The sequence below is a fragment of the Rhipicephalus sanguineus genome, chromosome 8, assembly GCF_013339695.2.
Source record: "Rhipicephalus sanguineus isolate Rsan-2018 chromosome 8, BIME_Rsan_1.4, whole genome shotgun sequence".
NCBI classification, from domain to species: domain Eukaryota; kingdom Metazoa; phylum Arthropoda; class Arachnida; order Ixodida; family Ixodidae; genus Rhipicephalus; species Rhipicephalus sanguineus.
In genome coordinates, this window is record NC_051183.1 from 98,965,887 (window position 1) to 98,992,824 (window position 26,938).

Sequence of the window (26,938 nt, forward strand, 5' to 3'; positions counted from 1 at the left end):
CGCTTAAGACTCCGGTGGTAATAGAGCGTGATACGTTTATATGCATGCCACTCTTGGACGATCGAAGCAGTGTAACGGTGTAACTCTGACCACGCGTGCCTGTTATCTCAAGTACGATTTTCTTAAACCATCGTTGCCAACCAAAACGTATAGTGCTACTCTCAGAAAGTGATATCCTTGGAATCCGCCGAAAAGCATCTAAAACACTACGTAACGTGGGGTTGACTGATTTGACACTTAATCGTCATGTACTCGCGCGTGTGTTGAGGCGTTGTCTTTTCTTATGCGACTCTGTGTAGCACGTTAATTGGATTGGCCGTTGACATTAAAGGAAAAATAACGTGATTAACGAAGATCCACTAATGATCGAATGACCCACGGCAGCAATCGATGAAGATTGTATACGTTTACGTGTGGCTACCACTGTTATTTCAAGTCAAACCAACCTTTGCTCAACGTCCGACATGCTGGGAGCGTTGACAAAAAAAGGGTAATTACAATGCGTTCATGGCGTCTTCGCCGAACATAAAGCCTGCGGGCCGCTGCAATATGCCAGTTTTTTTTCTTTTTTCCTTTTTTGTCAGATCCTGCAGGACAGGGTACGTTGTAGACCATTTATAGAAGCCTTCGTTCTGACATATGATAAAATCCCTAGAAAAAAAAAATCTAGGGACTAAAGGACATAACATAGGCTGGTGATTATGATAATGAACTTAACCAGCTCCAGAAAGACTAAACGACAAGGAATCGCACACAGACAGCGCTGCATTTCTGGGTGCTTGATTCGAATTCAAAGTATATTGCAGTTTTGACTGTAGTACATCGTGTTCCACCACTGCGCGGCATTTTGCATTATCCAGCTGCCGCTAGGCTCGTGTTTATCTCAAACGTAAGACACAACCACAAATGCGGCAAAAAAAAAAAATGAAAGAACATGACAAAGGAACTCCTTCACGCGCAGATCATCATGAAGGCGACATCGCTGTGGTCTGTCGCCCAACGAGGCGGCCCGTTTCCCATTCTTTCGTCAAAGACAAACATCGTACGCAGGCGGCGGCGAGTGAGCTCCCGACCTTGGCATGCACGTCACCCCCCGCCCATAGTCGTTCACGCCCGATGAACAACAGCAAGGACCGCTTGCAGAAAGGGCGGCCCTCCTCGCCATGCTACGGGTTCTTGTACGAAGGTCTGCGAAGGTTGCACCACCACCCGGACCATGAGTCATCATCTCGACATGGCGCAATCGCCTCTTTCTTCTTTTTTTTTTTTTTTTTTGCGACGTTGTGGCGACTGTTTGCGCCGCTGCCCTTATACACACCGACGAGGATTCATCGCGACGACCTCAGACTTTTATTTTCTTCAGTGTCCTTGCGACTTTCACTTCGTCAGAACACTTTTTCTTGTGTGCGTGCGGGTGAGGGCTTCTCTTGAATCCTTGACTTTTCGGTGACACCTCGCGCCGCTGAGAATATACCGTAATCAACGATTCTTTTTATAGCCAGCTTATGTTACCCCGATAAGAAGTGTCTGAGTACGCGTACTTCTTGTTATTTTCCTTGTTTTATGCCTGACATTTTGTCTAATTAGGATATAAAAAAGGAAAAGCAAACCCGCCTCCATTGGGGAAGTGTGGTCCCTAGACAGGACCGCGGTAATGCTGTAGTGTTGTCCTTACAGTCAACTGAGAGATTATAAATTTTATAGATACTTTGTAGGATGCAGAAAAAGGCGTGTGTGTGTGCGTGCGCGCGCGCGCGCGCGTGTGTGTGTGTGTGTGTGTGTGTGTGTGTGTGTGTGTGTGTGTGTGTGTGTGTGTGTGTGTGTGTGTAGCTTCACGGAGCAAACTTGAGGTCTAGCGCCAGTCTAACTTCGCTTCTTGACCTTGTCTTAATTGCTATAATGAATTTGTTATCGAAACAGTTGGGCGAGAAGACACGGGCACAAATGAAGGAAAGCACAACTTCTTTCTAAAGATAAACACCTGCCAACCAGCTAAACTTTTTGTTACTATAATAACTAATTACCAGCTGTACTCATTATCAGTGTTGCTATCTTCTGATTTTACTTGCACCGCTGCCTAAGGTAATGTTGCTGGCAATCTGTACGCTAGTCGTCATGCTCCTCCACCTTTTAAGTTTCGCAGTATGCCTGCGGGATCGTCGTATCTGAATTGCTAAGCCAGTAACTACGGCGTTAACGCGCTGTTGTTTCGTGATTGATCAGACGCTCTCGTTTACCGCTTCTGTGCCATGACCTGCGGAATATGCAATACTTCCTGTGGTGCCATACAGATCCGTATATGATTCGGCGTTTCGCGACTTTAGTGATCATTGTGGTATGCGGCTACAGTTCGTTGACCATCATAGCGGAATATTATTGCAGGTGCACGTGCCCGTCGCCGGTGCGTCATCCTTATTGACGCGAGTGCCTCTTTCATACGCGTACGTGGTCATGCACATTCCTGTAAAGGGCTTACTGTTAGTGTTCCGGCATTCGTCGCAGCTATAGATGTCACTGATGTCACTTTGTCAGGCGAGGTTTGAGCCTGTATCTGAGGGGGAAAAAAAGCATTGGGCTATCCAACGAGACATGGCGAGGAATGGATGGTACCGACACAACAATTTACTCTCCCGTCTCCCCTTAATAGCTACGCTCTTAATGGTTTTGATCTGTTCTCCTGTTCTCGCGAAAAACTTCATACTAAGTATTTAAATAACGTGGCTTAAGTTTATTTATTTGTACATATTGTTGATTCGTGTATTCTTTGGTGATCCCTGTGTTATTATGCGTTTTCAATTGTATAAGTTGTACTATACTGCCTCGCTGCTGAGCTTTAGATATCTAGGCTCGTCTAGCTGCCCTTGAGCAGCTTTTACCTACAACCACGCTTTGTGACACGCTTTGTGATTTATCTCGTGAGCGCGGCTCGAAGGCGATCGGCCGTGACGTCACGATGACACGGCGACGCCATTCGCTGGAGAGGGGTCCTTTGACGGCGAGAAGCAGCAGTGCTCTTGACTTGGAACCGAGTATAGCAACGTAGCCGGAGGTCGGGGGGTGGGGAGTCGAGTCGAACAGCCCCCCCCCCCCCCCCCCCCCCCCCGGGATAATATTGTAGCTGTACGTATGTATACACACGGACATACACGCAAGAGAGATCGAACCCCCTCCCATGACGCAGCCTAGCTAAAAATATTTTGCCGAGCCCCTGGTAACTCTACATAAGTGATGTTGCGTCAAAGCGAATGCTTTATTGAACTTAGCAAGCAACGTTGTCAGGATGTGCCCATAACTTGAAAAATTGCAGAGAGCACGAAAGGACGCGCAACGTGCATGGACAAGCGCTTGCCTCGTGTTTTCACTCAGCCTTCCTCCCTTCTACATTTTGCAAGTCATTGTGGACACGACATTGTATACACTGTCAGGAGCTCCGGGTCGTCTTGTCATGACGGCTTGCAGTATGCGGTGACAATGCACCGCGCGCGCTCTCAACGGTGTTCAAATGACACTGTTACTCTTTCGAACGAAACCTTCGCGAGTCGTCGCCGCAGCCGGGTTCACATTCCATGCATCGGTCTCGCAAGCCCCGTGGCCGTCGGTATTGCTGCTGGAAAAGGAGCACACTTTGCCAACACGCGCGCGTTTACACAAACACTGAAAAGCGACGAACACACGCGCTGACTCAACGCAAAACGCCAGACAAACCACAAAACGGTATTCACCGGAACTAGTTGGTTCATAGCTATACACCGGTTCGAGCAGCGGTACTGAAAACGAGGCACAAAGGGAAGACAGACTAGGACGTCGCTGTGACAAAACACAAAGCTTGCAGCAACGACGCAAGTCGACCATTTGTATCGCTCAGCTGCACAATCGCAGGGAGCTCTTCTGACCGTCACATTACTACGGGCTACGTCGCAAAACGGGACTGTGTCGTGGCGCGCGTTGAACTGGCGCAACCGTATACTGCAGTGCCACGGCCGCTGGATAAAAAGCGCACGGTACGGCCTGCCGCGTCGGGCGCCTTTCTATGGGAGAGCGCGTGTTGGCCCTAGTTGCAGTTGCGGCCGCTGCGGCGCGACGGGGCGGGGAAGGGCAGAGCCGTCGATGGGGAGAGTCTGGCGAATGGGCGGGGCAGTGACGTCGCAGCGCGGCGATGACGCTGTTCACGTCACCGACACGCCTCCGCTCCGGCGGCGTCCGCCATATATAGTCTTTCCGCGCGACGGGCGCACGGATGAGGCTATGTACGCGCTGTTCATTCGTGAAATCTAGCGCTCCTAAACAAATTGCGAAAGCGAAATTGTGCAAGAACATTGTTATACAAATTTAATGAAGAATATGGAATGAATTAGACGTGTCCAAATAATCGTGAAACTGAGTTGTGCACGCCGATTCGAGTCCACGACGTTCTACGATACGCGCTGTGCTTTTAGAGCGCAGCTCTTAGGCGTCTGTTCCTGCGTTGTTCGGCATCGCCGTTGGCGTAGTCGGCGTAACCGACAGAGCGAACGAGGACGAAAGACAGCGACCGTGTATTCTGTCGATATCACGAGCCACTGCATCGCTTTCTTCCTCCGTCATGCGTGCTCGCCCTTCGGTCGGAGCTCGTGCGCACGCAGGGTTGGTGGGTGCGCTGCTACTGTCTCGCTTGTCGTGACGGGGATGTCGATGACGCCTGCAGTGCACAGAGTGGCGTGCGTAGCACTCGAGCACTGGCAGTTTCTGTGGCAATATGTAACGAATGTTCCAATGCGGATGGCCAGAAATTCAAACACAGTTCGCGTTGCCTCAACACAAAGCTGCGCTCAGAATTCGCATGACGGATTATCGTGATCATCTGTGAATTTTCGAGCTATGAAGATCTGTGGGTTTGGGTCTATCTTGGTTTTTTTAAATGCGAAGCATTTCTTAGCGAAGTTCTGCGACTTTGAGCGTATCTATCTGTCTATCTACCTATCTATCCGCCTACGAATTTGTGCTCTCCTCGGTTTCGTTCATGGGGTGTACACCAAAATTGGCATGGCATAATGTGACTGCATGACAAACATAAATGACTGGTCATAACATGAAAATCATGACATGCATGGCATGTACAGCATGATTTACATGCCACAGTCTTGCTGCTCTTGCGGCCGTTTCGTTAATTTGATATTTACCAAAATTGGTATGGCTTGACAAGAGTGTATGGCGAACATAAATAACAGGAGTTATTATCAAAATCATGACACGCGTGTCATGTACAGCATGACTTACGTGCCACGCTCATGGAGCGCGCTGGCGGCCGTTTCGCTTGCTTGATATACACCAAAATTGGTAGTGCGCGACATGACTGTGTGACGAACATAAATAACGGGAGTTAATGTGAATGTCATGACACGCGTGTCATGTACAGCATGACTTACGTGCCACGCTCATGGTGCAATGGCGGCCGTTCCGCCAGATTGATATACACCAAAATTGGTATTGCGTGATGTGACTCTGTTACGAGCATATACAACAGGTGTGATTTTTGGAACATGTCACGTGACAAATGTTACGTGAGAATCATTGCATACCACGCCGGAAAAGTCTGTGCACGCGTGCTGGCAGCAAAGAAGATAAAGAAGAGGGCGGATTGCGTGCCGGCTCATGATGATGACAGTTTTTATTCGCCACTAACGGGGATTCTCCAAGCTTAAACAGCTCTGCTTTTAAAAGAAACTGAGATACCAGCGCATGTATTTGTATTAAGGCCACAAAACCGCAAAAGCGGGCGTACACAAGCGGCTTGGGGATCTCGAGCCCTAAAATTCCCTCTTAGAGAATTTTAGTGCCGGGACCCCAAAGTGCCTTGCGTACGTAAGCTCCTTACGTTTCTTTGTACAGTCCATGGGTGCGGCTGAGAGTACACGGGAACGTAAGAGGGTGAATAAGGAAGCGGCTTGGAGTCCCCGGCACTAAAACTCTCTAATAAGAGAGAAAAAAAAAAACTCACAGGATCCCTTATGCATTCGCCTAAGGCCACTCGAAGGCGAAAGCCGTCTTCCTTTTCTTCAGTTAATGTATTGTTCCTCACCCCCCCCCCCCTCGAAAGCTTTGTGACCTAACATTGTTTTGCACTGCCTCCAAGATCGGAGGCACTGCAATCTTTCTACATCACATCAGGTCATGTGCTGACTTCATCGCGTGAAGTCGCGTTATTCGACGTCATGATGACATCACAATCTTTGGTCGTATGGTCACGTCATTACGCGATGATTTTTGACATCCCTCGTGTTGACGCCGCGGACGCCGGCGGTAAATTTTCGCGTTTGCGGAGGCATCTCAGGTTTCGTCAGAGCAGTTGCAGGGCCCCCAGTAGGCGCGTGTTAAATGAAAACAATACCTCGTTCGGCTAGTCTGATAGCGGACATCCTGTTGGCTTACTTTACAAAATCATTTTTCTGCTCAACTTCTTCGCGCTCTATACTTCCTAATCACGAAATTTAATTGAAGAGCTTCCTGCACGAGCACAGACATCGTGCACTATACGTGCATGACTAAAAAGCGCAAGGCACATTCGCTTAGCACAGAGGCGCAGATTAATTTACATGCGCGAATTAAACGTGAAACTGGTAGCATGTACACAAGCGGCAACACAGCGGTAAATGACATCATAGGCTGACAGCCACAGAAACGCAGACCACGTACATAATGTACAACACATGTCAGGTAACCGCCGCAGCTGACGCGCGGCTGCATTAACCTGCGATATCGAAATAAGTCTTCCCCTCACAACATCACGGTAGCATCCCAAGCTCGTGCTTACGTAATTACGTAAACGCAACACATCACGCTTGACACTTACAGCGTGATCGCTGCAAAATTTCAGTCTGCCCAAGCGATCGAACCGGAATAATAAAATTCCTTTTTTTTCAGCGTGACAAAATTATTTTTAAAGTTTGTGCGCCTGAAAAGGCCCCATTGCACAACAAATAATAAGTGTGTGTCAATGGTACGTTGTTTATGATACCAGCAATATTCAAGCTAAATACTCAAGTACGTATCTCGCATAGCACGGAGCAGTCGGTCGGGGTCCATTTGCTGCGTCTGATGTTTCTGATCCAAAGGCGTCGTCGCTTCTTTTCCTTGGGAAGCCTAAAAGGCGGAAACCCTGCGCGCTGCTGTTTGAACAGCCAACCGCAACAGCAGCCCATCGCACGCAACAAATTCACGCTTGAATGCGAGGAGCAGTCGCCATGAATACGCGCGGCTTCGCACAAAGCTTCGTAACCTACGCGCGCTCCTCAGCGATCGTGTAAAAGTGCGGCGCGCCGGCGTCTCTCCGTCGCGGCAGCGCCGGACTCCGCGCCGCGCTGTCGGCACTGCCGCCCGCCGCCGCCGGCGAGGAGAGAGGGTTTACGTCACAAGAAGAGGGCGGCGCTGGGGCGGAGCTCGGAGAGCGGCGAGATGAAACAATCGCCAAACTCTCCCGAAGGGTATATATGGCTCTGGGGAAGGGGAAACGGGTGCCGGCGGCTCCGTTGGGGCAGCAGCCGCAGCAAATTAGTTGGTGATGGTCGCAACAGCGATCTCACTCAGCTGTTCCAAGCGGTTTTTTTCCATCTCATCCATCGCAGTCACGACATATCATGCATTCAGTTGAGTCCATTCGCGTAATCTGGGTAAATAGCCACTTAAGTTTCCGTGTACGTGCCGAGCTCCTGGCACTTTTTTTTTTCCAGGACTAACTTTTTGCTTTGTGTCTGAAAGAATATTCCACAATGCGCGTAGCAACATTATATGGCGCTGAATGTGTGAAAAAGTGGTTGTTATATTATGTGCGTGTAATGAATGCATCGTTTGTTATTTTAACATATTGATTTCCGTGACATTTCTTCAGCACCTTTCTGAAAATGCTTGACAGGTATTTATTCGAAACATCTGGCAATACACAGCAAGTGCATGTAAAAACATACGTTGAATCTTTTTCATGATGTCTGATACATGATACTGTGCCGAAAAGTAATTCAGCTTCGGATGCTTGATACTAGCGGATTCTACAAATATAGTGACGCACTCCTCGTAACTTTGTTGAAAAGGCTACGGAATTATATATTCATTAGAAGTGACGACCACATGACGGAGACTGCCAGAAGACAATCACGTTCGTGTGCAACGAATATTCGCCAGTGCCTGTACAGCGGCTAACGTCGAAGGAGCAAAACGAAAGGTTTTATGGTCTGCACAGACTGCAAGTAGACATGGGAAGCCAAAATTTGGGCTCACAAGCTGGAGGCATTACAAAACAATAATAAAAAATAAGAAAAAAAACAGAGACGAGTATAAGGAAAGCGTTTACCTCCGTCACGCCCCCCCCCCCCCCCTTTTTTGTAGTTTTTTTGCCGTATAGCTTACAAAAGCGACCCACCTTAACTTTGTCCCTGTGAGTCGCTCGCAATGTGCGTGCTGGATGCCACGTATATTTGTTTGAAATGAAATCTTGTCGTCGCCCACCAGCCGCTTTTATGCACTTTTTTCTCTCCGCATGTTTTGCTGAGGTAAGTTTGAGTATGTGGCCCGTACCGCTAATTACCACAGACAACCAACTCTCTGAATAAAAGGGGTACACGTGCTTTTCACGGCAACCAACATCAGTACCACATGGCATTGCGGGGCAACGCACGCCACCGCAACGCGACAGCGTTCGGAAACAACCGGAACCGATGACAAAGGTGCCGCGGGCTGAAAGGTGGGAACTAAAAAAAAAAAAAAAAAACGAGAGATAAGAGAAAACGGGAAGGTGGTGTCACGGCCGCTGGATTTCAACGACGTTTGCATTAAGCCGCCGTTTGCAGCTGGCAGGGATGAGCCCTGAATTCATAATAAATAAAATAACTTCTCACATTTTGTCCAGATTTATGTCACTGTTGAATTCATTACACGATCATGAAAACGGCGTAACGGGAAGAAACAGAACTACTGAAAAGCGCAGGAATGCAAGCAGTTGTGTTCGTGTGTTTTTCAGCCTTTTCATCACTCTTTCCGTCTGACCGTTTTCATATTATTTAATCCGTAACAGGTCGCCCATTGTCAGTATTGAAGATGTAGTCACTGAGATTTCAAAGTGACTCGAATCTCCTTCTATGAGATGGTCGCACATATGATAAGCATTATTTCATGGCAGTTGCATGCGATACCGTACCGTATGTGTACTATAAACATGTTTGGAGGAAGAAAGAAGTTTATCTTATTTCGTGTCAAATAAACAGTGGCCGCTGAAGTTTCTGAGATCACTTTTTTGAAATGAAATGATTAAATCTGAATCAACATACTCAGAATCAAAATAAAGAATTTCGATGCATTAAGAAAGGTGCAGCGCCTCCAGGTTGGCTAGTTGTGGTCTTCTAGGATACCAGAAAAATATGCCCACGCGATGACTTCCGCATAAAGCGATCGGTGCGCGAAGTTGCTTCTTTGGCAAGGCAAGAACAAAAATTCCCAAGCGCTGCAAGAATGAACAAGAAATATCGGTAATTAACTGATGTGTACACGCTAGATAAATTTTAGAAGAGGATTTCGGGCGTCACATGAAGACGCACGCGCCCAAGCATAACTGACGCAAGCGCGCCGCGCATGTGATCCCGCGGCGTCCGCGAAACCCGTCCCCGCCCGGTGGCGCCGCGGCGGTGCTCCGGGAAACTAGGCCCGTCACGCCGGTTTCGGAGCACGCGGCAGGCCGTACCCGTGCGCTTTTTATCCAGCGGCCGTGGCAGTGCTCAAAACGTGCTTGCGGCTTTCCCCGAAACGGCGTTGTCCTGCTGAGCACGACTGCTCCCCCGAAGGCCAACGCAAGCGCGGTGCCAGAGGTCACTGGTTCGAGACGCTGAGTTCGTGACTGCTCAAGAAAGCGAATCCATCGGCGGCCCGTTGCGAGACCACGTGCACAGTGGAGCGCATGTGTTTAGCCTTCCTCCGCATGCATGCCTCCCGGCTTGGTCGCTTTTCCTTGGCACGTCTAGGCGAGTGCGCCTTCGAAAAGCAAAGATCTGGGTACACTTTAAGCGCTGTTCGCCAGGTATAGGCGGGTGGCCCGTTTGTTTGCTGCTGTACATTCGGCTAACCCCGGCGGCATCGGTATACATAGGTTGAAACGTGACATCGCGAGCGCAGCTTATCGCCGTGCCTTAGTACCCAAACATGGCGATCGCGGTGACGTCGCGCACCATATAATCAGTATACGTCGCTTTGCTCTTGACGGTGACCGCATTGCATAGACAATATATTGAGGATGTCACAAACGCAGTCAATTAAGATACCACAAGACACTCCTTCAAATCGTAGCTCCTTCCCTGTGCTTCCGACTGCCTGGCGGGCTCACTGGCACGCCGGCAGTGACTACCCACTGGTCGCAGCACCACCGTGCAGTGTATACGGATCTTTATGAACCTCTTCTGATATTGCTGCCACTGCACTGAACTTGACACACTTGCTCTGGTCGTTCACGGGGCTACCGCAAGCGCGTCTTCACCGCCTCGGTGCAAGCGGTCATTATTCGGTTCACCCTCCTGTCTTATACAAAGACACGTGTCGTTTAACCGATCCTTATTAGACATTGTGCAGGCACAAAACTTGATCGGTTATGCGTGACGCTGCTTTGGGGCTGTTTTGTGAACTACATTATATACTGGCTAGGAGCATAGCGCGGGAAGACGCACGGACAAAGAAGTACGAGACGAACATAAGCGCTAACTTTCAACAAGCCGCGCTATGCTACTAGCCAGTTTACGATGTACCAACAAGCCCATATTGGTACCCTTGTATATACGACTAAGGGCAGGACTCTCCCGAATGAAAAAAGCAACAACAATAAACACTCATATATAACGCATATAATACAGCTCACATTTAATACATACATACATAGCTTTAAGGGCTAGCTTGCTCTTTACTACAAAGAAAAAATATAAGAGGGCAGATAGTTTGGCTAGTTGGTACTGGTTAACTTGAGACATGACCAAATAGCGCACAAAAAGGATCGCCCCGTTTCTTGCTTCTCGTAGTCTTTTTCGTGCGCTTCGTTTGTTGCGTTTCCGTCAGTGCATCGTTACGTGCCCTATCGTACACGTGATGTTGTGGTACTCCACTGTTCCACTTCGCAGTGCACGTGCGCGGACGTCTTCAGGGTCCCGCTTCTATTATCGGCAGAGAAAAAAGAGAGCGCAACGCGACCCTCATTTTGTCTTTTCGTTGCCCGGCTGCAGAGTCGAACGTTTGCGACGTGCCTCGCGGGCGCCTCCGTTCTGTCTGTCCTCCGTCCACAAAACGATGCATGCATACCTTATACTGTACTTAGTAGATAGCGAAGGCGCCCCGGTCTCGGCCTCCGGCACTAGACGTACAGCAGGAAGTTAGCTTGCCTCCTCCGACGTCGTCCACCAGGTCGCCACTTAACCTTGAAACCCAGATGGACGTATACGGCTTCATCAAGGGCGCATTACCGCCACAGCCTCAGAGATACGGGGCGAAAGGTGTGTGGAGTGTTCTCGTTTCGCACTTTTTGTACGATGCACGACTTTCGACTTGGCCGTTGCGCCGCCACTGTCACTTATTATGATTTTTTTTTTTTTTGAAGACTGCAGCTTACCTATTTCTGCGGAGTTCTGCGATGTAAAACCAGGCCGATCCAGCAGGGGCAGTGCAATCGTAAAGGTGCTTTTGTTGAGCCGGTCCTACGTGCTTTCGGGGTACGGTCGCTCCAGTTAAGTTTAACCTCTCACCCCCTTTCCCCAGCGTCAGAGAGATGACACCCAGACTTGGCCGTAATGATATTGCAGTAATTATTGTTTGATGCAACGAGTAATGAATTACTTTTGCGTGTTGGCAATTTAGCAGTATACATTGAATTACTTCGAGCTAGTAAGTTCAAGAAAAATTACTCGTTACTTTACCAATTTCTTTTTTAACTAACATACGGCATCTCCGCTTCCCTTGTGGTATAAAAAAAATGGCCAGAAAAGGAAACAAAATTAATAAAGACTAGTTGATGAGAGCGCCACACAGCACAATCTACATGCGCTGCAAATGAAGCGTGCACGAGTTGGTGCATGGAACGACGAACTTTTCATGTCAAAGAAATTTCAAAGTAATTTCATTCGTACTCGAAAGTAATAGTAACGCAATGTCATTACTTTCGGCCAACTGTAATTCGTAGTTCACTTTAAGTACATTTAAAAATGCTAGAAAAGTAATTATAGTAAAGTAACTTAATTAATTTTTGGAGTAACTTTACTAGCTTTGAGCTGGCCTTACGAATAGTTTTTACAGAGGCAACCCTGCTTCCCGGAAGCTGCCCCGTATTAACGTAAATCCTGGCGCCACCCATGGTGCACTATTCGTTTGTTAATAGTGCAAGTCGCCGCCCAAGAGCCAAAAAAACGCGGTCTGCCTTTTTTATTATATTAACATGTTTGTCATTTTTTTCTTTCTCTCGCTCTCTTCCTGTATTTAAGTCCCCAATTCCCTTCCCCACGCAGAGTAGCAAGTCAGCGATTTCTATATGACGTTAAATTCTCTGCCTTTCAATAAAGGTCTTTCTCACACTCTCACACACTAGAACCATGCAACCCTTGAAGCACATGCGACGTCTTCAGGCGCGCGCTCTTTTCACGTTCGCTATATGTAGGCATCGCTCGAATTCTCCATGCTGTAAGGCATGTGGTGGCACGAGCCTCTTCTACATAGGCGACGTGTCCGTGCCGCGGCGTGGCGCCCCTGAATGCCAGAATTGCGGGTGGCCACGAGGACCAGGACAGGGACGCGTCCTTGTTCGTGGTCTGCTTGCATGTAGCACAACGGGTTTCCCTTCATTCGGCTACGAGAGGGCGCCGGCTGCGCCACGCACACTGGCACGCGTGCGCTTTACACAGCGGTTGCGAGGATACATATCTCAATGACATTCGCGCGCACATTCCACTGGTAGCACGAGACGCGACTTATTATCCCTCGAATGTATATTTTGCACGCTTCGCTGCTCTATGTAGCAATTAAGCGATTACAACACGACAGATGGGCATAGACGCGTATATGCATATCTGTATGCCGGTCCAGCGCGTGCCATATGTTTGTGAAATGACAGAGCTATACGTGGTGCGGTGGCCTTGGATCTGTTGACGTGTAATCTTGTTTGAAAGTTACTAGGTGTACTTATCGTCGCGAAACCTTAAAGTGCGGTTATAAGCAGCAATTTATACCCCCCCCCCCCTCAGCATCCCCTAACACCCCAAACTTGCTGCATTTAACTGCACCAAAAGCTACTCCAAGGTGGACTGGTCCAGTCGCTTCGCTGTACAGTCGTCAGCACGCTTTTAACACGAACGCTCCGCAGCGTGGTCTGGACTTGTTTGACTGATGCCAGCCGCGCAGTGCTGGGCGCTGTTGCCGACATAATACCTCGGTATGCTTGGATAGTATGTCGGCATGTATTAGTAACATATCGGCAACAGAACCCAAAGCTACACGGCGCTGGCGTCAATAAAACCGTTTCGGGCCACGCTGCGGAGCGTTCGTGCTGACGGCTGTACATGTTAAGGAACGGACGACGAATTCGCATTGGCATGGCTACGCCACATGGGCGTCAATACGTTAATTTATACTATATAAACGTGCGCCTTGCTTCAAATCAACCGAAATGTTTGTAAAAGTCTGCCTGCGATCTTTGTCATGTATACATACGCGGCTGCCGATAGCCTTCTGTGCGAGTGTAAATTGTTCGTGTGCCGTGAAGTAATATCGTGTGTGTGCGTTTTTTAAATGCGTGTATTTCGTCCTCTTTGCAGGTGAGTGCTTGCACTGGTACCTCTGCCTTCGCAAACTTCGCGAGAGCCTTCGTGATCACGTGAGTTTGTTGTCGTTAATTGCGCGCAGTCCTGTTTGTGCATCGTTTTACTCCACTAGGGCGCAAGTTCGTCAGTGTCACGAAAACAGACCGTCGCCGTTGATGTGGAGAGTAGAGCGATTTGTGAACGTCCAGAGGCTGCAGGCATCATCGGCGTATAGAAGTATTTCATGAAGTCGAGGCTTTGACGGAAGCCCGTCTGGTCGGGAAGTAACATGATAGAATAAAAGCAGGACACCGACCATGAAATAAAACACGGAAAAAGACGTTTCGGCTTCCCTGACGGGAGCCTTGTTCACAATCTGATTGTGAACAAGGCTCCCGTCAGAGGAGCCGAAACGTCCTTTTCCACATTTTATTTCATGGTCGGTGTCCTGCTTTTATTCTATCAGAAGCAGGGTGTTGGAACGGAATGTTTTCCGTTCCGGTTTTAGTTTCGTTCCGCCGCAAAAAGTTCCGTTTCGTTTCTGTTCCGGAACGAAAAAAAAAATGTTCCGTAACGGTTCGTAACGGTTTTTTTTAATGCAAAAATTTGAAGTTAAGGATATCATAAAAAGACATTGGATTTGTGATGTAGTTACTTGCTCTCCTCTTAAGAAAGTGAGACAAGGGTAAAACACGTTCTTCAGAGGAGCGGAAGTAAATGTACCACGAATTCTTACCAACTAGCACAAACCAGCATTAATTTCAGTCATAATATTTGTTTTCGCAAAAGTCAAATACGACTTTCTTTTAGTGGGCTCAATGCAGAGGCGTAGCCAGAAATTTTTTTCGGGGGGGGTTCAACCATACTTTATGTATGTTCGTGCGTGTGTTTGTATGTGTACGTGTATATACACGCAAGCAAAACTGAAAATTTTCGGGCGGGGGTTGAACCCCCCCCAACCCCCCCCCCCCCCTTGGCTACGCCCCTGGCTCAATGCTTTGTGTCAAGGGAGTGAGCACGATCTCAGAAGCAGCACGTCATTGAGTGTATGCTCTGATGTCTGAGACCGCTGTTCTGATAAAAGGATCACCAGGCCTGCGCGGAACACGCAGCACAGTCACAAAGAAAACTGGAAGAGCGGACTTTGTAGAGCCCGTTGTGAAGTCTCTTGGGGCAACTAATACAAGTACACATGCAAGCTACCGATTGCGCGATAAATCATCGTAATTCTTCTGAAGTAGCGAAATTCCCACTATGAAATTTTTCGTCATTTTTCGGGAAATCGTGGTACCCGCTACACATACATAAAGCATGCGCACTTTGTGCTGTGGCTGATGATGATGATGAAGAATTATGGCTGAACACTTCTAGATCTAAAACCCTCTAGATCTGCTGGTATTAGTTGGAACAATGCACCGCTAGGCCACCTTGTACCTTTTCATCGAATACGGAACACTGGGCCGCATTGCTCGTCAGCACTGACGCTTGTCAAGCACGCCTCGCAACCATGGATGGGGTGAGGAGAACTTTGTGTTCGCCTGTGCGCAGGTGTGCAGTGTCTTCCTTGTCGAAAAGGTTGTTTACATGTGTCAGACACTAAACTGCTCGTGAGAAAAAGATCAGGCTGTGCATAGAGTATTCGCCACTTTCGTGGAGGGGTATCAATGGGAACCAACGCGCAGGGGCAATTTGTTTCTCCCTTCGGTATCTGCTGGGATAATCCATTTGTTTGTACACTAATTTATGCCTCGGTTTGTAGTAGGCGGGTTGCTCATAAATGTACCGTGCTTGTAATCAGCCAAGAGATTTAAAAAAATACTGCTTTATTGTTAAATACGAGGCTCTGACTTACTAATGTTTGAAGTTTGAAAAACAGCAGGTAGACGAAAACGTGCTCAATTTTCGGAAAAGTACGTAATTCCATTCCTATTCCATTCCGTGCAAAAGGCGCTTAATTCCATTCTCATTCCATTCCTCCAAGCGTTGTCCCCATTCCATTCCGGGATCGCGAAAATGTGGAATGATTTCGGAGTCATTCCAATTCTGGAGTGCCAACTCCGCAACACTGGTGGGAAGCATTAAACCACACACTCTTCGCGCTATTAGCATTGTGTGATGACTGGTTGTTATTTTACTCTTCTGCCACGCTATATTACATATGTTAACACGATTCCTTGCCCGACATGACCCCTGTATCGAGTATTTTTGCGAAGGAGTTATACAAGCACTAGCGTGGCACTGTGGTGGAAGACCCGACTGCCACGCAGAGGGCGCGGGTTAAAATTCCATCCGATCCTAGAAATTTGTATCTCATTCAATTTTTTTCTTTTTTTCACGCGATAACGGTCACGGACACCGGCAGCGGCGGACAACTGTGGCGCCAAAATCAGCTGTTGTGATCTCATAACAGCTTTCGCTGTAACAAACTTCAGCGCCGACAATGCCCTCTCCCTTTTGGCCTGCGTGACAGGCGCGCAAAAGTCCACTTGCGTTAATATAAACATCTCTGGTTGCCACTGTTTTCGTTTTTCGCACAATTTCAACATATCTTTGCTTTGGAATTGCTGCCTGAGGTACGCGCTGATACTGTACACTGAGATATGCTCACACTGGACGAGCTGAGTTGCTCCGGGTTGCGAAGCTTTCTCGTGAACCGAGCCCCGCCACGGTGGTCTAGTGGTTATGGCGCTCGACTGCTGACCCGAAGGTCGCGGGATCGAATCCCGGCCGTGGCGGCTGCATTTTCGATGGAGGCGAAAATGTTTGAGGCCCGTGTACTTAGATTTAGGTGCACGTTAAAAAACCCCAGGTGGTCGAAATTTCCGGAGCCCTGCACTACGGCGTCTCTCATAATCATATCGTGGTTTTGGGACGTTAAACCCCAGATATTATTATTATTTCTCGTGAACCGAAAAACGATTGAAAAAATTTCGGTTACACTCCGAAACGAAATAATATATAAAGTTTCGGTTACGTTTTCGTTCCGGTCAAAAATATCGTTTTTTTTTTTCGTTTTTCGTTTTCGGTTTTCGTTCCGTTCCGACACCCTGATCAGAAGTATTTCTTGTGGCGACCAGTTAACGAAATGTGACTACAATGAGGGGTGTGAGGCAAGACAATCGCAAAACGAAGGAGACAGTACGGGCACGTCCTGGGTCCTTCGTTTTGTTGTTCCTTTGGCTCGAGCCCCTTACAAAATGTCTATAGACGTTTTTTCTCGTGTTTTCCCTCATTTTTGTCGAAGTAATCGTTACTTTTTTTTTTACTTTCCTATCTTCTTTCCTCCTGTATTCATTTCGTACATCTATTCCCTCGCCTCAGGCGTTGTGCCCCTCTAGGTGGCAGTTGTCACTTCGAAGGGTGGCGGCTTGGGCTAGTTGGTAGGTCATGACGATTGTTATAGCGGGAACTGAGGACAAGGACAAGGCCAGTTGTGAGCCTCCTCGCTCCCCCTTTCCTCTATGTCCTTGTTTATGTATGTCGAATAATAATAATTAATAATGATAATAATAACAACATATTTAGGGACAGTGTCGGAGGACACACACCTGCACATATCTTAAGAGGACAAGAAGATTCATACAAACCTAAAATAAAACATCGTCGATTTTCTGAAAAGCATTTCAAAGCGGGAGGTACGTTTCTCGTTCGCCCAGGGCTTCTTTTAGTCCGAGTAAACGCTTCGCACCGTTGATTGGACCGAGCGAGAAGTGAGCCTGGGGAAGTAACGCGTAATTATTAAGCGTGTCCGTTGGAGTGTCATGATGCGTAGGCGAGCATACGGTAAACGTCCCATTGTGGGCCGCACTCTGAATAACGCCGTTGATTCGCTCATTCTGATGATAGTCGTGGAAGCGCATCCACAGGGGAGCAAGATGATGCTGATGTGGGTTGCAGGCGGATCTAGGCCTGTGAGACGTGCAGGAAATTATAGGCGCGTGCACGAGGGGGCAGGGAGGCCCCCCTCCCCCTGCCCTCGTAGTCATCTAAAGGGGGGGGGGGGGCGCCAATTCTGCCCGATACTTTACTGAGTCGGACCGTCATTTTTTAATACGCATAGTTATGCCTACGCATGTTTTTTGTCAATAATGACGACCAAGAACCCCTGATGTTTCACCCGAAGAAGTCTTCACTTCCCATTTTACCCTCGCAAACCCAGGGACCAATGGCAGGCCTTTGTGAGGAGCACCTCATTTTTGCTTCATTTTTTATTTTTGCACCCATTGCGGCTCATATTTTCTGTCGAACTCGACCAAGCGTGTGTATGGGGGCGGGGGGGTCTCCCCCTCCCCCACCCCATATGAAGAACCCTGCGTACGTCTATATGCAGGCAGGCAGTCGCCTCGCCCGATTTCCTTCATTCAGGTTATGCACGTTCCCCTTCACTTTTGACTTGTTTCACATGCTTCAACCCGTGCGGGGGTCGGACATGCGCACCTGACTACTTCCTGCTCGTACTTCGAAAACGCTTAAGTCTTAACTTCCCCTTCTGGAATTCCCCCGCGGAAATGGAAACGAGCGCCACGACCGCTGACTCATATCCTGCTGTTTGGGTACGCTTGCACATTCATTTGATTTTTGCCAGAATAGCGAGCGCGGCCGTATGGTTCACGGCCTGCCGTGTCTGCGCGCATTCGATGTATAGGTGTGTCTGCTGGCGAGGGGTGATGACTTGCAAAACTTTGGTTTGGGCGAGCTGGTTCATCGTCGGACTTGTTTGGGGCAGCGCTAAAGAACACACGGACAAAGACACATAGTAGACGCCACGGGCGCTGACTTACAACTGAACTTTATTGCCTTTTCCAGTGCATTTATATGTGCCATAATCGCTCGTTGTGACAGCCACGTTTCCCAGAACTAACAAGCAGCGATAAAAAAACAATCTTAACAATCTGTTTAGCTATAGCAGAGGAATTTCACATGGAGCACGCGTGCAAGAAAAAAACACCAAAAAACAAAACAACAACATAGTAAAATAATAACTGGCGGACGCTTCGCGTGTAAAGCATAAACCGATGAAAGATTACATGACAACAAAAGGGAAGTGCAAGTGAGAACCACGCTTAAATAAAACCTTCGAGATAATCAATCTCAGCGTCAGACAGAACGATTGAAGGCCTGCTAACGCAGTTGTCACCTGCCTTATGTATGAAAAAGGCTTCCATGATTTCGCGCTCAGTTTTATCTTTCGCTTTCTTGAGGAACTGTGTACGTTGAAAATCAGGGGTACAACCACAGCGTTTGCAGTGCTGACCCAGGAATCCTCCAGTTTGATTGCGCACGTTCAAATTATGCTCCCTAGCTCTCTCGTTAAAACATCGGCCGGTCTGACCGATGTAGCGGCGACCACAACTCCCCTGAGTTGTGGCCGCCTTCCCTTTTGTTGTCATGTAATCTTTCATCGGTTTATGCTTTACACGCGAAGCGTCCGCCAGTTGTTATTTTACTATGTTGTTGTTTTGTTTTTTGGTGTTTTTTTCTTGCACGCGTGCTCCATGTGAAATTCCTCTGCTATAGCTAAACAGATTGTTAAGATTGTTTTTTTATCGCTGCTTGTTAGTTCTGGGAAACGTGGCTGTCACAACGAGCGATTATGGCACATATAAATGCACTGGAAAAGGCAATAAAGTTCAGTTGTAAGTCAGCGCCCGTGGCGTCTACTATGTGTCTTTGTCCGTGTGTTCTTTAGCGCTGCCCCAAACAAGTCCGGTGATGACTAGCTTCGCCCTCAACCGTCCTGACTCACATATGCATGTACGCGCCCACGTGCGGTAGCTACTTTCAATAGTTCGAGAAGGCGTCCGGCTCTGCGGATGACCCCTGCTGGACGCGTGGGTCATTGGCATTGACCGCGAAATCCCTTGACAAGTCACGGACTGTTAGAACAGCGCACTTGAACATGCACAATCGATTAGGGCTCTCTGTTCTGCATTCTAGCTATCTCTCTTTGACAAGTTAACGGTTAAGTCAATAGACGAGATGGTAGATAAGTTAACAGTAATTAGTATTAATATTATTTACCAATGCACTGGTATGGTAAACTTACCTCATCATTATTTCACGAGGATGGCTCGGTGAGCTAGTCGGTACTGCATCCTAGAAAGTTACTGTTTCATCTTTCTTCGCTTTGTCCCCGTCTGTGTGCGCTGTAATCTTTCGAATTATTATTGTTACTCTTCACATCTATGCGCTTTCTTGCTGTTTTTTTTTATTTTTTGTATAGTGACCAACCCTATTTATGTAATCATAGGAGGTTGATCCCCCTAGCAGTCTTCTTTCAAAACTCTGGGACCTCCTGCTGTAATATTCTTACTATGTAAACACGCGGTGGTTTTCGGAATAAACTGAACTTGTCTTCTCACATCACGCCCAAGGAGGGTCGCGAGACTCGTGACAATGGTAATGTTTGCCTCTAAGGCTTCTATGGTTGGCATGACTGCCATAAAACGCGCCCAAGCACACGCGCGCGCGCAGCGTGCGAAATTGATGAAGCGAACAGGCGTGTCACTTTCACGTTTTATTATCTAGTTCTTCGTGTTCAAAAGCACAGCGCAGCAAACGGAGCAGCCATTTTGGTGCCAGTAGCTCCGACGGCTTGCTGCTCTTAGCCCTTGAAATCGCATTTAGACGGCATCTCAGCCGAGAAATGAAGCAGACAAATAAAAGTGCCCTGGATACCGGTTTCGGTAAGAATAACTGTCTCGCTGCGCACGACTTGAGGTCGTCCGAAAGTGACACCCGCTCTCGACGACCGCCACGCGTTCTCGCAACAAGCGCTTGACGAGCGAAATGTCCTGATGGTTGCGTTCATTATGCGACCGTCGTCTAGACGTCGACAGCTAGCCTAGACGTAAGAAAAAGGGGGTCGATCGGCGCGGTTTTCTTTTGCCTTTCTCGCTCTGTGTCGGCAATGCTATCGTGCGGCTGTGCTGTGTGTGATACGAGCCTGCAGTAACGGCTTCAGCATAGGCGTGCCAGGGAAGGGGAGGAGGGGGGGGGGGGGGGTCGAAGGCGGGCGAAGGTTCATCGCAGCGCTCCTCCCCTCCCTCCCTATTAAGTCAATGTATGGGGCATACTTTGCCCCCCCCCCCCCCCTTCGCGCACGCCTATGGGTTTGAGATTAGGAAAGACGCTTACTTCTGCACCCCACATAGTAGCGCGGCCCAGCGTTGTGGGAGAGTGAAATAAGAAAAGGTGCTTACAACAGAGGGCGCCAGGCGGTGGGTGCCCGGCAGCACTTGGAATCGAACCCAGTACCTCTGGCATTGAGGGCGGACGCTTTCATCACTTGACCACCGCTGCGGTATAGTCTATATATAAGGTTACTGTGTCACCCTGATAACCAAAGAGGGGGACGAAGAGCGAAATTCACATGGTGCCTTATGGATTTGCCTAAGATGATTCGAAGTCAAAAACCATCGTCTCTTCTTTTTTTTTCCTTCTCATTCGAGTACATTGACCCCCCGCACCTAGCGTGGTTTTGCAGTGCCTCCGATCCCTGAGGCATATTGCAAGCTTTCTGCACCTCACGTGCCTCCGCGACCGGCCCTCCTATGACCAAGCGACGCTGTCATGTGCGGAAGTCACTATGACGTCATCGCATGATTATTAACAGCTATGCTGTTTAGGAAATCGTTCCTTGTTCACCCCATACCAGGAAAACTATCATCATCATGAACGGGTATGCACCACAGAAATTGGGTAAATCCCATTACACTCACCACTGGTCCACTAAATGAAGAAGGCGACAGTTAGCCCAACACTAACATTCAGAAAAAGTTTCTCAGACCCAGTATTGACTGCTTCTCCATAGTATAAGCACCTCTTAGTTTCCTGGCGCAGCGATCTATCCACGGCAAGAATAATGGAAGCGGCCATAACAAAATGTCGTTGCCGCGTTACCTCCCTCAATTTTTACTTACATAGAGCAGGTTTAGCGATTTCCCCACTGTGCCTCTTCTTCAATCAGGAGGAAACAATCGGTCATTTCTTTCTATCCTGTCGCCGGTTTACGACATTGAGGAAAAGAATCATAGAACCACCTCTTCGACAGCTGGGCTTGGAAGTATCAGAGCCGGTTATACTTTCTTTTGGGGCCACCACTCTGGGATACAGCCACAGGGATGTTTTCTTCGCCCTTGAGGAATTCATTCGACAGTCTAAAAGAATATCTAGCTAAAATCTGCCTGCTTTAAATGTTTCATTATCAATAATTTAAACATCAACTCATTATATTAGTTAATTATAGCTTCTACGAATGACACATTAAAGATAATATTGGAAAAATTCACCCCTACTCGGCCATTCCCCTGCACTGGGTATGACCCATGCTCGGGAGAAAACAACAACAAAAATGGCTGCGAAACGACGGCGGCGAGCTGAAGACCCCGAGTACGTACAAGGAGAGAATACTAGGGAACGGGAAAGGCGGCGGCGGCCGCGATAAGACCCCGGAGCGATGGAAGGCCTACGCCAACGACGACGTGCCCGTGGATCTACGAGAGGTGTGAACGCTTGGTTGCAGCGCGAGGTTTCGTCTCTGGAGGTTGGCCATCCATATCGTGTCTTTAACTGTCTGTGGTTTAACTCGAACCTGTCCGCGCTGAGAATCAACGTAGAAACAACCTAGCATCACCTAGCTAAGGCCTAGAAACAAACTAGAAGCAACCAGATTAGTCTTCAGAATCGTCAAGCCTTTCGCGTCTTAGTGCAAGCTTCGCCTGATTTTTTGCATCACTCTGGTTGACGCCGAGGATGGTCACTTTTCGTGTTTCATGCAGGCATCTAAGACTTCCGCATTAACAGAACAGGTATGTTAGCCAGCGCATAGAGCATTGGCCACTGGGCTGTAGTCTGATAAAAGCTGTAATTGGAATGGCGGTAATAGGAGACACTATAGCTCTTAAAAGGAAAAAGAAAAAAAGGAAAGAAAATATATTGCGTGTACATGAGAAGAACGCAGTATAAGAAGGAAAGACAACGAAGGGAAAACGCAGGAGCCTGAGAGAGGTATATGAACTAACGTTTTCGTTTGATTTGTCCCGCTGCTGTGGCATGACGCTCTGCAGATAATCCGTAAGTGTGTTCTCTTTATGTCTTCCCTCAACGCCCCTTTTGGCCGAGCCTCAGCCTTATTGACCACCTTTCGAATATCGCCGACACGGCGGCGGCGGCGGCCTCTTGCGAACCCGAACGGACGACCGTGATCCAAATACACGCCCACGGAGACTTGTAGCTGCCAGCAAAACATCACGGCGCGTTTGTGCTTCCGACGTGTGTGAGCGAGCGACGACAGCCGCCGCCTCGAGGAGCCCTCACTACGTCCTTCCAACTGACCCTCTTGACCAGCGTTCTGGGACGGCCGGTGACAGGGGCACCGGTGGACACTCGGACGCAACTATGCCACGGCCACGATTCGTTTAGAAGCGAAATAACGATTTCGTGAACATAACTTCCGGGGCGCTATTCGAGGCACGCGTAAGCGAGAACACAACACACACACACACGCCGGCGATGGTAATATTACTGCTAAAATGTAATTAACTTGCATTACAAATTACAGCTGGCCGAAAGTAACGACACTATATACATTAACTATTACTTTAACAAAAGTTTGCAAAAGCAAAGTTATTCAAGGCTTCGAGTTCCGATGCTATAGGCGGCCTTACATGGGCCTGCATCGTTTGGCACTCTGATCAACTTAATTTGCCCGTGCCATTTTTCTTTCCCTTGTTGATGAATTTCTAACGTTATAGCGAGGTAGACATAATATATTTTTGGTCAGTAAGTGGGAAAAGCAATGAACATTTTTCTTAAAATTGCTTGTTCAATGTAATTTATTACATTACTCATTACAGCAAAAATAATTTAATACCTGTAAGTCCACTACTGTAATTTCATTACTGCCAAGTTTGATGTGCACACATACACGCGCGCACGCGCACTTTAGGAGACAGATGGATAGATGATTGGAGAGGGAGACGGACGGTCTCATTAAAGACATTCATTCAGTCTAGTAATAGAAAAACCACCAGTGTCGTTTGGAACATTGATTCTGGTTCTGCTTCACGTCGTAGTTCCCCACATTCACTTTCCGTCCTGGGTCGCCGCGTCATCTGGTGGCAATTGAAATGTTCGCCACATTCTATTTTTCGTTGTTTCGGTTGTTGTCCGCGACAGTGCAGCATTCAGTACGACTGACTCGAAGTATCCAATTTCTCGAAAAACCAGTAGCAACAAAGTTATCGCGCGCTTGACATGAAGTATCACACGAATAATTCCAGTTTCACATTACATCCCGAAACGTTGAGTTCGCGGACAAAGAAAAAAAAAAACGAACAATAAAAATCTCGAAATGCGGTGGAACCGCAGAAAGTCGGGAACCCGTTCGCAGAGGTTCTTACGAGATGGCTCCTTCAACGCATCGCCGTCTACCGCGAAATGCACCGGGCCGTAAAGAACTCTCTCCGCTGCGCGTACGTAATGAACGAGGAATTCCTGCATGCTGAACTACGACCGGCGTAAGGTTTCGCGCTTGGAAACGCGTCGCCGCGAGCGAGACGGACGCGGTTCCCAGGAAATGGCGTTGGAATTTGCGGAATCGGGCGTTAGGCGGAAATATGGCGGAATCTCTCTGACAAGCGTGAGGCGTGACGAACGAATAACAAAACGAAACACCGCGACCGTGAAATAGTTAGTAATCGTTATAATGTTATTGCGCCGGCGTGGACGCTCATAGGTTCTTCACAGGAGGAACGTCATGTGCTTCCTCCTGCATCTATCCGTTCGCTAACCCTTCCGAAGTCAATTGAAAGGAAATAGATTGATTGATTGATTGATTGATTGATTGATTGATTGATTGATTGATTGATTGATTGATTGATTGATTGATTGATTGAAGTGCCGATGTGGCTGCGCTATTGAATAGGCCGTGGCAAGTTCTCTGAGGCTTAATACAAACCATTAATACATGTGACCATTAATACATAGGACCTTAACACATGGAACCATACATGGAATCGCATCGCTCCTCACTTCTTGTGTCGCATAAAAAGGAGAGCGTCCCAACACTGCGGCCACTGTGATAGTCCCGATGCGTCAGTGGAGCACGTCATTACGGAACTTCCGCAATGTGAAGAACAGCGCGTTCAGCGAAGTGATCGGTCGAACAGCCTCGATAGACGACCGCTCACAATTAGCGAAGTGCTTGGACCGTGGCCACACCCTGACAATCAAGGGCGCGCAGTGCGAGCTCTTCGGGATTGTTTAATTGACACACGTTTAATTAGCCGCTTGTAATTCGCATTATCGCTTCTATTGTGTTGTTAATGAACATATCTCACAGTAATGTTATATGTAAGTGCATGAATAAAACTATATGTACAGACTCTAACCGCGCTAACTCGTGTGACCACCCTGTATGTATTAGACGCATATATGTGTACAAAGTGCTTCTGAATTTTTTTTTCTTATTCTTTTATTATTTCTTGCGTTTTTGTTTTTGCGTCTTTTTCAATATCAGTATCATGATTTTAGTATAGCCGGCCCTAACGTTAGCTCAACTTCCCATGCTTTCACATATAAATTAAAAAAAAAACTAATACACAACTTTAGGGGCTCAGCTCTATACATATATATACTTCGGTCAAGATGGGCAAATTATAGCAGAAAGCTTTACCTTGCTTTTTGCGGATACTCACTCCTATAATCACCCTTGCGCAATCTTGGTGGCAGTGTCTCTCGTATATTGTTCGACGGATTTAATGGTGTGATGCAGAGGCGTAGTAGTGAACATGCAATATTTTATTGCGCTGTTATGAGAGGGGGAAGCCACCGTTAGGCAGTGTTGGTTTCCCGCTAGTAAACACGGTAGCCTTCACACTAACTATACACTATCTGAAGGAAAGAAGCGGGAGTTTTAAGGGCTCGTTTTTCTTTGTTATACACAATATTAATGAGAACTAACAGACAATAATGCCAAATTTAGTTAAGAGTATATTTCGTCTTCATTATTGTTTTATTGGGCAATTTGCATGTCCTAATTTACATCAACTTAAAACTTTTTTTCCTAAATTTTACCTCGGAAGATCTTTTTTATACGGTGACCCAGAAACTGATTTGAATCCTTTAATTCCGTAGAGTGCTTTACGATAGAAGATTCTGAGTTAAATGCAAGAACACTGCGAATTCGCGCGTTTGTAACGAAATGATTTGCTCATTAAGACAAATTTGCAAAGTCACGAATATCTCCCGTTTGAAGCCATGCATGAGGACGACGTCAGTTAATAAGTTCATGTATACTGCATCTCCGTGCTCACTGGCGTCTGCAGGGTTCTACATTAGTGGGAGCGAAGTTTAACCACAGCGCCCCCCCCCCCTCCGCCAACCTTCCCCATTGTTCGAGTCCGAAATAAAACAATTAAGCTTCGTAATGGATGCAAGAGTGAAAACAAAGCGATGATGTTCTTCTCACAACAGCCTGCCTTTGGTCCCCACATTCCTGGGGCTTAAGACGGGAATTAAGCAGTGCTTGGAATGCAACAACCATAAGCGTGCGCAGGGTGCGCAGGGGGGGGCGAAGGTTCGTCGCAGCGCCCCCCTCCCTATTATGTCAATGTATGCGGCTGTCTTTGCGCCCCTCTTCTCGCCCCCCCCCCTACAATTTAAAGGGCTGACTTTGCGCCCCCCTTCTCGCCCCCTTGCCCCCCCCCCCCCCCCGCGCACGCCTATGGCAACAACAGTGGTCCTCGGCCGCCATAATCGTCAAAAACCTGCATGGGCATAATCCTGCACTTTAAGCAATGACGAAAAGTCTCCGAGTGAGTAAAGGTACGGGACGGACACGGTGCCCCCCTTAGATCGAACGATTGTTCGATTATCTGTCTGTCTGCCAGTCAGTCTGCCAGTCTGTCTGCCAGTCTGTCTGTCTGTCTGTCTGTCTGTCTGTCTGTCTGTCTGTCTGTCTGTCTGTTGTCTGTCTGTCTGTCCTGTCTGTCTGTCTGTCTGTCTGTGTCCTGTCTGTCTGTCTGTCTGTCTGTCTGTCTGTCTGTGTCTGCCAGTCAGTCTGCCAGTCTGTCTGCCAGTCTGTCTGTCTGTCTGTCTGTCTGTCTGTCTGTCTGTCTGTCTGTCTGTCTGTGTCTGCCAGCCAGTCAATC

The 26,938-nt window shown here is 47.9% G+C and overlaps 1 pseudogene; it reads left to right on the plus strand.

Moving 5' to 3' along the window:
* The first annotated feature begins 13,842 nt into the window (after positions 1–13,842).
* LOC119402244 (uncharacterized) overlaps positions 13,843–26,938 on the plus strand; it is a 70,388-nt pseudogene continuing 57,292 nt past the window's right edge.